This window comes from Amphiura filiformis, chromosome 9, assembly GCF_039555335.1.
Source record: "Amphiura filiformis chromosome 9, Afil_fr2py, whole genome shotgun sequence".
In the NCBI taxonomy this organism is placed as follows: Eukaryota; Metazoa; Echinodermata; class Ophiuroidea; order Amphilepidida; family Amphiuridae; genus Amphiura; species Amphiura filiformis.
The window spans coordinates 65,951,177-65,965,898 of NC_092636.1; the positions used below are offsets into that span (position 1 = coordinate 65,951,177).

The 14,722-nt window shown below is 36.7% G+C and overlaps 1 protein-coding gene across 1 annotated transcript in view; it reads right to left on the reverse strand.

The window, feature by feature from the left end:
* Positions 1–14,653, reverse strand: part of LOC140161329 (probable protein phosphatase 2C T23F11.1) — a 54,795-nt gene extending 40,142 nt beyond the window's left edge. The window contains exon 1 of the mRNA XM_072184810.1: positions 14,573–14,653. The gene's annotated coding sequence lies outside the window, so the exon portion shown is untranslated. The remainder of the gene's footprint in view (positions 1–14,572) is intronic.
* Between the last annotated feature and the right edge of the window lie 69 nt (positions 14,654–14,722).

Sequence of the window (14,722 nt, forward strand, 5' to 3'; positions counted from 1 at the left end):
ACCAGTATAGCGTGCTTCTCGACCAGTCTAGCATGCTTCGCGACCAGTATAGCATGCTTCTCGACCAGTATAGCGGGCAAAACTCGCATTTATGACCGATGTGGCTTGCCATACACAGGCCTTGGTTTTGCACGTATGCTAGTCATGTGCGCTAGCAGCAGGGACGAGATTGCGTGAGCTAGCTGGTAGACTATGCCATAGTCGAATTTTATTAAAAATATGTTATTATTAGTCATGATGAACCCATTTCGTTGAACTCAAAATTATACTGATGTTTATTAAAATTAAAGTATTCAATAGTAAAATGGTCATAAAGAGTTAAAAATATCAGATGATTAGTGACAATTTAAAAGTAATTGAATGCAACATTATCTTGCATAATTATAATGGCTCACTTTAATACTGAACAATTCTGATTTTGGAATCTACCAGTTTATTGCCGCAAATCCGACTATGGACTTTGAATTTTAAGCAGAACTTTACCCCGGACTTTGTTCTCTAAACACACACTTTCAAGCATACTTGTTTATCAGTCCATTAACCACAAGTACTAAGCATGGTATAGTACAAGACGCGCTAGATGTTTGATGATAGATTAACTTTCGCGTCAAAAAACAAAAGCGCCGCAAATACCACAGATAGTTGTGTACGGTGTAGTTAATGGTAATGGCGCGGGCCCGGAAGATTTAAACCATAGCGAGATATGGGTGACCAATCACAAGGCAGATCCACTTAAAGATGCATTACATCATGGCCAATTTTAGTTAGGCCAGAAATTGGCCTAACTCTCCATAGAGTCCTGTGTTAAAAATCTTAACCTCAAGGCAAAGTCAGTAGTCCACTTGGGAAGCTAACAAACAGAGGGAGTGCGGTGACTGAAAAGATCAGATACAGATGTGAAAATCTATCAGTTGCACACATCAATATAAATCAGAGTTTTATGCATATAAAAATGTAATAGCCAGAGTATGCAAAATGAGCAAGTGGACTACGGAGAAGTCTAGCTAGCTGGCAACACAACAGCTGATTTTCACCTTGTTTCTCATTGAAAACAACGGGTGGGTATGGTATGACGATGTATGGAAGAGAAAGTACATATGGGTGATTTACAGAGATTTTTTTAATGGATCTTGTAGCCCACAGAACAAGCTTTATTTTGATATCACATTATACATTGTAGTATATTTGGTCACAGGAACCATATATTTCGTAAGTGATACATTTAAAAAAAAATATTAAAATACTTTCCTTTATCAAAAAATCTATTTATTTCAGTATATGGGTCAGTCCATGTCAAAACAGACTGAGTGTACACCCACCCTCTTGGATTATGCTCTCCTTTGGCTCAGGGGTACCTTTCATGGACCCCTAGGTGAGGTCACAAGAAAAAATTCAAATTCAATTTCATTTTCGAATGGCGGGCCATCTAAGTTTGGCGACCTTGACCAAAATTGGGAATTTAAGGTGTCCAAATGACAAAGCGCTCTCTTTGAGAGGCATTTTCTTCTTAATTAAATCAGTTGTGACCCTCTTTTTGAATGTGGTCACTCACTGGCTGTGTCTGAAATGCCTAATGCCAAAAAAGATTGATTTGAATTTCGTTGGGATTTCAGAGGGGTCAAAATCAGCACTTCATACTGTTCAATCAAATTATCTTTGATTTTGAAGGACCCATGATAATGCCACAGTGCACTTATAGGTCCTAATTATGTTCAGAATGGATTAACCATGTGCCAATGTCTGTGAGCAATTCAAAAAAAGAGAAATTTCTAGACCCCCTACAGAATTTTGGGCCCCCCTAAAGTGGTTCAGCCACAAATGACGCTTAAAATCGGCAAATTATGACACCTAATAACTTTAGGTGTACACCAGATATGAATTTCTAGTCTTTTGCATCTGAAAGAATGTAGTCTAATGTTACTAGGAACATAAGATTTGTTTTGTATTTTTGTGTTTTGATACTTTCAAAAGGTCGTTGACCTATGAACATTTTTTCGTCATAGCGCCCTCCTGAAAGGTCTGACACATAACAAACTATACATTTTGGAATCCTCATGACCATACGAGTAATTTGATATATTACTTGACATAATTGGGAGCATTCTGAAAATTTGACCCCCATAACCTGTACTTTGCATGTGCATCGTTGCCAGGAAGTGCATTTTTGACCCCCTTAAAAATCCATACAGAGGATTAGAAAGTAGTTTTTTCTTATTACTTGGCTCAAGAGCAACTTGAAATATCAGGATAAATAATACAAATGGCTATAAAGTGATCAAAAATATAAAAAAATATCATACTAAAATTGGCATTTTGTACCGTATCCTGTATCATGCATGGTATGTAAGGCAAAAATGACTATTTTTGAAAGCTGCAACTTAATACTAAAACACAGAAAATACAAAACAAATCTTATGTTCCTAGTAACATTAAACTACATTCTTTCAGATGCAAAAGACTAGAAATTCATATCTGGTGTACACCTAAAGTTATTAGGGGTCAAAATTTGCCGACTTTAAGTGCCATTTGTGGCTGAACCACTTTAGGGGTGGCCTAAAATTCTGTAGGGGTCTAGAAATTTCTTTTTTTAGAATTGCTCATAGACATTGGCATATGGTTAATCCATTCTGAACATAATTAGGACCTATAAGTGCACTGTGACATTATCATGGGTCCTTCAAAATCAAGATAATTTGATTGAACAGTACGGTGCTGATTTTGACCCCTCTGAAATCCCAACGAAATTCAAATCTATCTTTTTGGCATTAGGTATTTCAGACACAGCCAGTGAGTGACCACATTCAAAAGAGGATCACAACTGATTCAATTAAGAAGAAAGTGCCCCTCAAAGAGAGCACTTTGTCATTTGGACCCCTTAAATTCACAATTTTGGTCGAGGTCGCCCAACTTTGATGGCTCGCCATTCAGAAACGAACTTGAATTTGAATTTTTTTCTTGTGACCTCACCTAGGGATCCATGAAAGGTACCCCTGAGCCAAAGGAGAGCAAAATCCAAGAGGGTGGGTGTACACTCAATCTGTTTCGATATGGACTGACCCATATAGGGTATTGAAGTCTGTAGGCCTACTTATAATCAAATTCAGTAAACCTTTGACTAGCGCGTATTTTAAGTATACATCGCATATTTACTGTGTTGGACTCACTTGTCTCACTCTGATTGGCTGCTGAGGCAATCTGCTGTTGCCAAGTTGAAATTTATTAACTAGGCGCCGTACGCGTTGCCGAATTTGCAACATCGCGGTAGTCATGCTCGTCAAAGGTTTGCTACATTTGATTATAATATATACAATTAATAAAAATAATCATTTATAGTCCGCGTATATTTTCTTTCTGGAGATAATAAAATACATTCGCAATCACAGCGTCATGTGAACCTGCGGGCATAACGTGCCACGCCGCGTATCCGTTTGAGTGCATATTGCAGGGATGTAAGTGGCCTATTGTATTTTGGCCTGAAATCCCGAAAGCGCTATGCTGCTGAGTGCAGATCGCCTCGCGAGGCGCTCTGCAGGGGTCAAGGCGCGCCCAGGGTTGCAAGGGGCAGCGCCCTGGAGAAATTTTTTGTAATTTTGACAGTGAAAATATCCAATTTCCTGGCTTTTGGACCCCTTAATTCTAAACATTTGAGGCTGTTTGTGTTACATGTAATGTACTCATAATTATGCACATGATAATAGTCTTACTTAATACAACATGTACAACATGCTGTCTACCTGATTCACCACTTCAATTCAGCTGCAGTAGCTGCAAAACAGCGCGGCAATGTCTCATTGGTGTCTAATTCAGCTGCAGTAGCTGCAAAACAGCGCGGCAATGTCTCATTGGTGTCTTTAATCTTGCATTTCGTCTTGTGTTATATCTGACGTGCCGTGTTTGAAAGCGCCTTCTTACCACTTGAACCATACAAAATGTAGTTGTAGTAACTAAAAATTTCAAACGTTTGAGGACTTGTTCTCAAGTTGTAGGTACAGTACTCCCATAGGGTGCCTCCAGGGTTTTATTTTGGCAAGTTTGCATTAGTATATCTGGTAAAATACTCATATTTAGAAACCTGTGTCACTGATGTATGTCATCTGTGATTGCTAAACTTATTCTATGCATCAGCTTTTGTCCAAAGAAATATTTAAAAAGATGATTTTTGAGCGATATTTATGAGCAGAGAAAAGTCCATGCCACGACTATGTACATGTGAATATGGTGATGAATGCACGCTAAATCGCGACGACACATACACATAGCTCCTTGGAACTCACGGTCGGAGCTGTGAGTTCCAATTATTGGAACATTTCATGATTTCATGATTTGCAAACAGTAGGCCTACACAGCGCTTCGCCGGCAGTATTCACGTAATCCGAATAGTAAAATCCACTACACATGCTGCATGTAATGATGTATGTAATATGTATCATCCTTCGTCTTCGATTCAAGCCATGGCATTCATGCATTCCCATTTAAATTTAATGCGTACAGTAACATCAATCTTTCTTACATTGGCAGGTCTATTGATGATTTCCATGATATGATGCACAGTGTCATCGCCCCGATATCTTCATGGCAGAAATCGCCATGGTAGGTTGAATCCACCGCCACGCATGGCCATTTTGTTCCGACCTGTTTAATAGTTTTGAGACGCATAATGGGCGAAGGACATCTGACTAAGGCTACTGACAATTGCCCGGTGACTGACCTCGCTGTGTGTGAGTCGAGCATGGTACGCCATAGGTCATATGCTTTTAGACTACCCACGATACACTGCGCTATATAATTCGGCACATATAAAATCAGAATTATTGTCAGTTTTTGAGTTCATGACGCAAGCTTCTTTCTCAAGACGCAAGCTAACGACTATCATATCTGTTCAACATATATATTCAAGTGCAAGCAACCACATCTGGTTTCTTTAGACGAAATCATTTACGGGAGATATTCATCATTTTCTACCCCGGTATCCAAAGATTTTCGTCTGAATATCAAAATCGTGCATAGCACATTCACATGTATTGATCCCAGGTATTGATTTTAGTATCTTTGGTGTACCATGTAATTATTAGCCAGGCGATGTCGGTGTGTGATGATTGCGATAAGCTTTCATAAATTTTAGCCGACCTCATACGCTCTTAGACTGCGGAACTCAGTCCTCAATGGCAATGATGGTCAGTCACTTATCTTTTGGTCGTTATATGACTATCATTTGAGGACTGAGTTCTAACCATACATCTTCCGAGGTGCAGTTTCAGACAATAGCTTGGGATTATTGGGGCAGAGGCAGGGGTCGCGCTAAGTTGCGTTCTTGCGCGCCACGCGCATTTTTTTAAGTTTGAGCGCATCTATTCATTTTTGCATACCAGTTCGGGGGTTTTCATGCGCGCAGAAAAATGAAAACATGTGAAAGAAAAATAAAAGCTTCGATCTCCAATATTTACGACCTGTCCAGAAATTATGTAACATAAAATGCAATAACATAAATGTTGATGTGAAGGTTAGCCGAGAGTTTTTCATGCGCTTGATTTCAGAGGGGCGTAAGTTCATAACAGAAACAGCCATGCAGAAAATGAACAAGCGTGCGGGACGTGAGGCCTACTTACAATAGAATATCGATCCACGGTCAAGACATGAAAAGGCTATGAAACTTGGCTTAGCTCGTGCCCGGAGCTCGGATGCCGGGGGGGGGGTGGCACAAGCCGTTTTCGGCAATTTTCACAAGGATTTTATAAATTTTAAAATTGATTGGGGGCACTTCGTCAAGCTACGCCCTGGAAAATGTGTTGATTTTGAATTTAGGCCTATAGCCTTGATATCTTTGATGAAATCAATGCTGCTATTCCCCTGATTACAATGTAGGCCTAAGGGTAGGCAACAACAACAAAATCAAAAAGCAATTATTTGTAAATCGAATTTGGGATGAAAATCAACAAGACAGACTTAGCAGGCCTACAAATTTCTGAATTATATAAAGTGAAAAACAATCAATCACGATTCACTGCACTCAGCTAATCAATCAAATAAAACTAAAAAGAAAGGAGCAAGAAAGAATAAAGACATAGTGAAAAGAGGAAGAAAGAGAGAGAAAGAAAATAAACGAAAATGAAAGAAAGAAAGAAAGAAAGAAATGAAAAAAAGAAATGAAAAAAGGGAGAAAGAAAAGAGGAAAGAAAGGAAGTAAAAATGAGAAAAGAGAAAAAAAAAGAAAATTCAGCCACACGGAGACTCGAACCCACAAAAATAGTTCACATTAGATTATCAGTCCAATGCTCTATCCACTCGGCCATCGATCAACTTACGCAATAGACTGTTCTCAAAGCGGGTGATATAACTATAATTGGATGCAATTCAAGATGATTACAATCGCGTCCGCATTATGGCTCTTAGAATAAACACGCATGTCGGCGCTGAAATTTTGAACGAACTGATGGAGGAAAACCTCGTTTTTGCAAAACTAGCTTCAATTTGGAGTGAAAATCAAATGGAATAGCAATTGGCAGAATGTTGAGAAATAATGTAGGTATTCAGATGTCTAAATTAACGTCTCGTAATCAAGATATCGATAATTTCACAAACCAGCTTTTTCTCAAGCAAATTCTCCAAAATTTTCCCCCAAAAGGGCTTTTAAAATTTAATCGGTACTGTATTTGGTTCTTCCCCATGGCAACATTATTTCTTTGATCGATTTATAATACAATACTGAAAAAGAAGAAAACAATCGCCGGTGTGGATTTATACGAGCGCACATTTGAAAAAAACCTCATGGAACGTGTTTTTGATGTTGTGAACATGGTGGGTAAAAATGCTTTAAACGAACGATTTTCAAATTTATTCTAATAATTTGTATATAACACACACAAAATGTTAAGCTACATCCAATGCACCAACATTTCACTCGCTGCGATATTTGATTACTGAGAAAACTCTGTTTTAGAGAACAACTTTATACGTCTTTTATACGTTTTTTATACGTCTCTTTGTGTAACCTGAAGTCGCCGTAGCATTGTAACATAATTTAAAAATAAAAATAAAATACACACCGCCAGCGTAATTTAACACAGATTGTGATATTGTCTAGAATCACTGATGAGTTTTATTGCAGTACTGAATGACGACACGCACGTGAGTTGGTAATTTCTAATTCTAGGGATCTGTAAGAAATGCTTCAAGGGTGGTGTGTAGAGATATGCCCTGTGAAATTTACGAGGCCAGAGAAGAAAAAAGTGACAAAATTTGCCCTTGAATTATGTTTTATAGTCAAAATACTCCAGTAATTCAATAAATATCATGATATTTGGCATAAACTTGAACTCATTTGCAATGAAATGTCATTTTTTATTGAGTAAATCATGGCTTTTTCACTCGTGACATGTGACTTGCAATGCTGTTGAATTCTGCACTTTGCCGAAGTTGAACTGCATTTTATGGAATTCGCTAACTTTTATGGCATAAAGCAACACTTTTATAGCAAGTACACTGCGTGGGAACTTTCTTTAAAAGCCAGATAGTTGGTTAATAGCGAGAATCACGGCGTGAAAGGGAGATCGCGTTTTTGCCAGGCCTTAACTATTTACACATCATAACCAAAATCACAAAATCTGATACTGATATATTGAAACGCTGAGACGAATATACCTATTCGTCTCAGTTGAAACGGGCATTCAATACTTGACTAGAGAACCCCTCATTTTAGGATTTGAGCGCATATTTTTAACACTTTCAGGGGTTCAGGGGTTCTGAGAACCCCTGGTTTTAAAACCTAGTGCTACCCCTGGGCAGAGGTTATCTTTTGAATTCTTTCATGACCACTGAAGCATAGTCCAGCCTGTCAAGGACACTTGGCGTGAATTGAAAGACCATGTCACTCGCCACAAAAGATGTCAAACTCATCAAAGGTCATAAAGAGTGTGATCGGAATCCGTCCCTCACGTGAGGGACGGACATCAATAGATTAATTGCTGTGTTTAATTAACCCTTGTTAAAATTTATTCCTCTAAGTTAGGTTAATATATAACCCTTCAACCAATAGTTATTTCATGCATGAAAATGTTGCCACATGTGCATCAATTAATTCGATATACAAAATTTTCACGTGTGAGGGACGGAAATCAATAGAATAAGCAATCACCACCATCAGTTACATCTTCAAGTTTTCTATTGAAACTTATACACATGTTTAATCAATATATACTTATCATGAAAGAGTAATGTTCCATCCCTCCAAAAATTAAGAAATTTGACTCAGTTTGTTTTCAAGGCGCCTATGAAGCGGGTCCAAAGTTTATGAGGGACGGACATTTTCTATGTGAGGGACGGACAAAATGTTACAAAATTTCAAATTTGGCAAGATTTCTCCAAATCCACCCCTAATGCTATCCTTGACATCTAAATGAAATGCAGTTGTCAAAATAATTCAAGTTCAGTGGAAATATCATATGATTATCCCCACTAAATACTTGTGTGAGGGACGGACAGCTTGTCTGTGAGGGACGGACATATGATGGCCTAAATATCTTATTCAGTGTGTATTTCACTTTTAATTTCAAATTACACAGAAGTTTTACTTCATGCTGTTTGTTTTCAATATCCAATTGTAGTTTTACTGATAAAGAAGCAGTAATTAACAATAATATTAATTTTAATAAGTTGGTGTGAGGGACGGACAGACCCTCTTTTTTAGCAACAGGATCTTCAATTCCAAATGTTTGGGAGCATGACCTTCTGGGATTGGCATGAATTTGTTTTAGACAGACTCTCTGACTGGGTAGAAGAATTGGGTTTAATATTTAGTGGCCAAATATTTTCACTCAACATACATTGGTACAGTACATCCAAAATAAGTTGGTGTGAGGGACGGACATGTCAGTCCCTTAATTAGTTAAGGACTAATAACTCTTAGATTTAAAGATTGGTAATTTTAGTTTCTTTATCTCTAGTAAGGTGAGCACTAATATTGATAGATGGGGTGTATGCTATTTTAATTCCTTAGAATATTTCTCAGAGAAACAACTTTTTGGATTTTTATCCGTGAGGGACGGACAAAATTTCTAGCATTCACCTTCCATGACCTCCAACTCTCTTCTGAAAGACATCTAATTAAAAATCTCATTGATATTTCATGTGGCAGGGGTTGCACTATTGATATGTAAACAAAAATATTTTCACTCAACATACATTGGTACCTGTACATCCAAAATAAGTTAGTGTGAGGGACGGACATGTCCGTCCCTCACATTAATTAAGGACTAATAACTCTTAGATTTAAAGATTGGGAATTTTAGTTTCTTTATCTCTAGTAAGGTGAGCACTAATATTGATAGATAGGGTATGCTAATTTAATTCCTTGAAATGTTTCTCAGAGAAAAAACTTTTTTGGATTTTTATCTGTGAGGGACGGACAAAATTTCTAGAGTTCACCTTCCATGACCCCTCCTATCTTCTGGAAGACATCCAATTACAAATCTCATTGATATTTTCTGTAGCAAGGGTTGTACTAATAATCTGTAAACAAAAATTGACAATAGCATATAATCTCTTCCTAAGAGAAGTATTTTCATAAAAATGCAACATAGTGTCCGTCCCTCACGCTACAAATAATGCACGCAACTTTAGCGGCACGGAAAACACAAAATTTATGCGACAAATTTTTCTTTTTTTCTTTTAGATTATTAAAATATAATCCTTTCCGCCAAATTAAAACCATTTTTTATGGAAATTTGAATAAATCCTATTTTTTCACCAAATGTTACCCAATTTCCGATCACACTCTAAACACCAATTTGGTGTACTTCCGCTAGTTTTGGGCGATATCGCCCCCTGCGATATATCGCGATATTAAATCCTTATCACGATGACAATATGTAAGAAAAGTGACAGGCGATATATGGTCTACCATCCAGCTTCTGTCCACAGCCAACGTACCGTACTGACGCGAGTATACATGTAGTCCCACCTTCGAGTAAAGTCCCACCCCCAAATTTTCAAAAATTTCAGAAATTAAAAAAATGTTTTGTATTTTTATGAAAATTGATAATTTGTATTCATGTCATACTCTATTAATGATTTAAAAATGCATTCAAATTCAATGCATTTTGAAATCATTAATATAGAAAAAATATTAAATTTGTGTACATCGTGGAACATTCAACTAATCATGCTAACTACACGCGCGTACAACGCGTCCATATTAGCGAGGCTATCTGCGTACAGCTGCTTACTACGCAACTGCTTACTACGCACAGCCATATGTTCCACGATGTACACCTCCGTCACTACGATTTCCACTGTCCTTCTCCGTACGAAGGTCTGAGACTCATCCTGAGCATATCTGGTCCAGGGTACACATAAAATACCACTTTTTCCACTTCCTACCATTCCTCACATGAAGATGAGACTTAAACAAAACATATTTGGTGCATGTTCGTAAATTTTGAGCACATTTGAGGATGTAAAAGACCAGATTTGTGACTGTTATCGTCGCCGTGTTTTGAATTCTTCCTATAAATAGATGCCGTCAGTGTGACATCATCACCGCGACGTGACTTCACGGTGCCCCGTTTTTACGTATAGTCGTGCGCCATGAATTGGGGGCCAAATGCGTTACATACTAAAAAATTCAACAATTTACACATGTACATGCATTTGTACTTAAACTGATCTAATTCATATTCTGTTCATCAAAACCCTATCAAATTATATATCACTGTAAAGTCTGTAAAGCTTAGAGTACCAGGAATACACACATACAAATATTTGGTCAATATACAGGGTGCCACAAATGTCATATAGGGTGGAAAAGTTAAATTTTGGTTCAAAAAGTATACAATTTTGTTCCTCTCTTATTTGGTCATTTTCACAGTAAAGGGTGTAACTTTTGATTTTTAGGGTCAAAATTTCAAACCACTTAAATATGTTTCTGTTTACTGTAATCATGCATAGAAGCAACTTAAATTCCAGTAAAATAGTGTTTCAAGGCTTAAACCTTTTGATTTCTGATAAAAAATTGACATTTCCATAACATTTTGGTTAAAATCTAAGAAAAATGTATTTTACATAAGCTCAGAAAATTATGACATGAAAGATGGAATACATGTGAAATCCCATTCCAAAGTAAGTCAACAGATATAAGTTAAATTTTATACCATGTTTTGCTATGTTTGTAATTGCAATTTTGAAAATTTTTAACATCAAGGGTCATTTGCAATGGAAATTTCCCAACCTTAAACATATTTTTTAAGTTTTAATTGGGTTCCTAAAATAATTTAAATGTCTAACTTCATGTACAAATACTACTTGATGAAAGGAACCTCCCAGCCAAGTTTCACAGAAATTGGAGTTATTTTTAGAATTGGCAATTCAAGCGATTTGTGTTTCGGAGGCTTCAGTTAACAACACAGGTGATCATAAAAGTAAAATATTTGGCTAACTACTACAAGTTGACATGAAAAAATAGGTAAAAAATATCACAATTACCAATTTTCATGCTTTGCTTCTAAGTATTGAATTTCAGTTGTGACAAAAATTAAATTATCACAGCAAGTCATTTTTTTTTTGTTTCGAGGCTTCATGTTAACAATGGTTAAACATTGCAGAAGTAGTTTTTTGAAAACAACACTGTTGGGATCATCTAAGCTGTTATTTTCTTGTGTGTATTGAATCAATGATTCTATGCGGCAGATATTGTAGATTTATAACATGGTAATTTTTTCACCCATTTGTTAAGTATGGTGTTATTTGCATGTGAAGCCTCGAAACGGGCTTTCTTGGATATCAGTATATTTTTCAAGCATTAACCATAATATCAATTTTTTTTAAATTTATGACATTCTGCACATATCATGCAACAATTACAATGCAGATATCAATATGGAACATACCAATTTAGATATATGCATAGATGATAATTAAGCTTACTGTTGTTTCGGAGGCTTCATTTGTTTCGGAGGCTTCAATTGTTAACGGAAAGTTTGTATTGGGTCCCATTTTCAAACGGTGATATATATCTCCATGATTTAAAAACAAGTGACTTGAGGATCTACTTTGCTACATTTTGATAATAGATTGGATGAGCTCTTTTATTTATATTTGCCCAAGCTTGCTGAACAGTTTGTTTCAGAGGCTTCAAAAAAGTTAACGGAAAATCGGCTCTTTGAAGTCAAGATTTTATAAAAATTTTAAAAGCTTGCAAATCAACTAATTTTTGTTACCCATTTCAAGTTAAGATATCAACTGTTATGAATCAAGAAGAAGTGAAGAAATAACCAAGAATTATGAACCAAAGCTATACCCACAAAGTTTGTTAACAATTGTTAACGGAAAATGAAGCCTCCGAAACGACAAATATCGAAGTCCGGTTCTCAAAAATACAGGGCTGTTCACAATTAAATCTAATGTGGCAGTGTTTACTGAACATATGACCGTACTTTCAGGATAAGAAAAATTATCCATGAACTAACTGAAGAAAACACAGGGTTTTACAAAAATGTTACTGTTTTTTACAGTTTTTCAAAATGGCAATATTAGGTACATTTAAGCCTGCTAAAACTGAACGCAGTAACTCCCGAAGATAATTATGCTACCCAAGGTAGCTGCTAACTAGATGACTTATGTGGCCAAAAATCATGGAATTCTGTGGTTTTATTAGAAAACTACGGATCAAAATGTTAAAAATCCAAAGTTACACCCTTTACCGTGAAAATGACCATTTACTAACATAAACACCTGGTCTGTTAAAACCTTTTAGATGTGCTAATAACATTGTAGACTTTCAAAAAAAGCAAACTTGTAATGATGAGTTATGTTGCCTAACTGAGATACAGGGTGTTCAAAAGTCGTATAAAATTTTTATGATTTTTATTATACTTTCAATCAAAACTTTTTTCCTTCATGCCCTACACAAAAACCAATGGCATATTTGAATTCCTCATCAAATTTCCTTCTAAGAAATGATAACTTTTCCAGAAGTAGGGTAACTTATTCAAGAAATATGACATTCAGAACATTTCGGAGCATAAATGCATGCTTAGTACAGTAACGTAAAAGCCTAGAACCCATGACACAGAATGCAGCACATTTACAACAAATTAAACTAGCTTGGAGTAAAATTGGTCACATTACCTACTAGACATAAATACCAAAACAATGCGGTCAATGGTACATAATCCATCCCAATACCTTGCTGGGTTACGAAGTTAGAGTAAAAAATAAATTTGAGAGGCACTAAAAATCAATACACATGTATTCCCTATACTTTAACACATGCCTCAACCATATTCGCCTCAACCGTATTCGCCGCCACCCCTGACACTACTTCGTTTGAATTGCAATATCTCAAGAAGGAAATGTAGTGTGAAGTTGTTACTTTCCAAAATGTTAGCTAGATAAATTGGAAACAAAATGAGACCAAAACTAGTTTAGTACCCCTCTCCATTCTTGAGTTCTGGTATAGAATGTCCTGAAAAAAATGTAACACCGCCACCTTTTCCTATACCCCAATTCATGACGCACGACCGTACGTATGGCACTCATGGCCCTAGTGAGGAAGGAACAGGGCCATGATGTTTCGGGCTAGTAGAACAGTGAACTTCTGATCATGCATGTATGGATAAAAATATCGTCAGATGGCGATATCGCGATATGTTTTTGGCCGCGATATGCGATGTGCGAAAGACTGATGATGCCCAAGACTAACTTCCGCACCTCGGAAAATGATGTTTAAGGTTTAGGACTAATACGCTCTCTTGCAACTCGAATTTCTCTATTTGTAGGTATGCCAGGCAAACCTTAGTTAACACATTTGCTAGTCAGCCAAATTCGCCTAGAACACAATGCATATTTACAGTCATAGAAATTTAAAAGAACTGGCCGGTCAAGGAAACCTACATTTATGGTGATAAGACAATCGCACATGGAATTTTAGAGGGATTTTGATAGTCAGTTCCATTAACAATCATCATGAGACTAAGTCTAAGATCTAGAAACAACACCGAAATGCTGTTTTGGGGAATTTTGCTAGCTGAATCTTTTTGATGAAAGTCGATCTTTAAATGACAGTCAAGATGTAACTTTGCTATGGAAAGTGCTATGAAAAAAAGGTTTTCAGTTTTGGCTTTCTTTACTCAAGGGCTTTAATTTGATATATAAAATGATGCAGTTTGATGGCAAATTTGAATCATACCTACTATTTGTCATTTGTTCAGGGAATCAGGCTCAGCTGATTTACACACAAACTCTCGTGTCAAAATGCGTAGGCCTAATGGCGGACTTTCACTCGCGCCTCCCGTAAATCACATTCCTCATTTTGACTACAATATGAACGATAAGTACCTCAACCTGTTATAACTGTAGCGATCAAAATACAGCAATACTACGTATTGCTGTATGGAACCAGACAAATCATTTACATGTATCATGTCTGTGCCGACAAGCTGTCAAATTTGGCAATCTCGCATTCTAGATGCAGGTCATCTGGCAGGGTTTCCGCCCACGATTAAGCTGCATATTTCAAATTTCATACATCTCACTATTCATTTATATGTTATACACAACATCAATCCAGTAAATAACTTACCTGTGATCAAATATGCTTTTTAAAAAAAAAAATTACTCATCAAAGTTGTCATACAGTTGCCTACGTGAAAATTTCGAGCTGAGATTTCTGACAAGGAAATGTCGCCCTCTGTTGTTGAAAATCTGACAGGCATGAACTCATCACATTGAA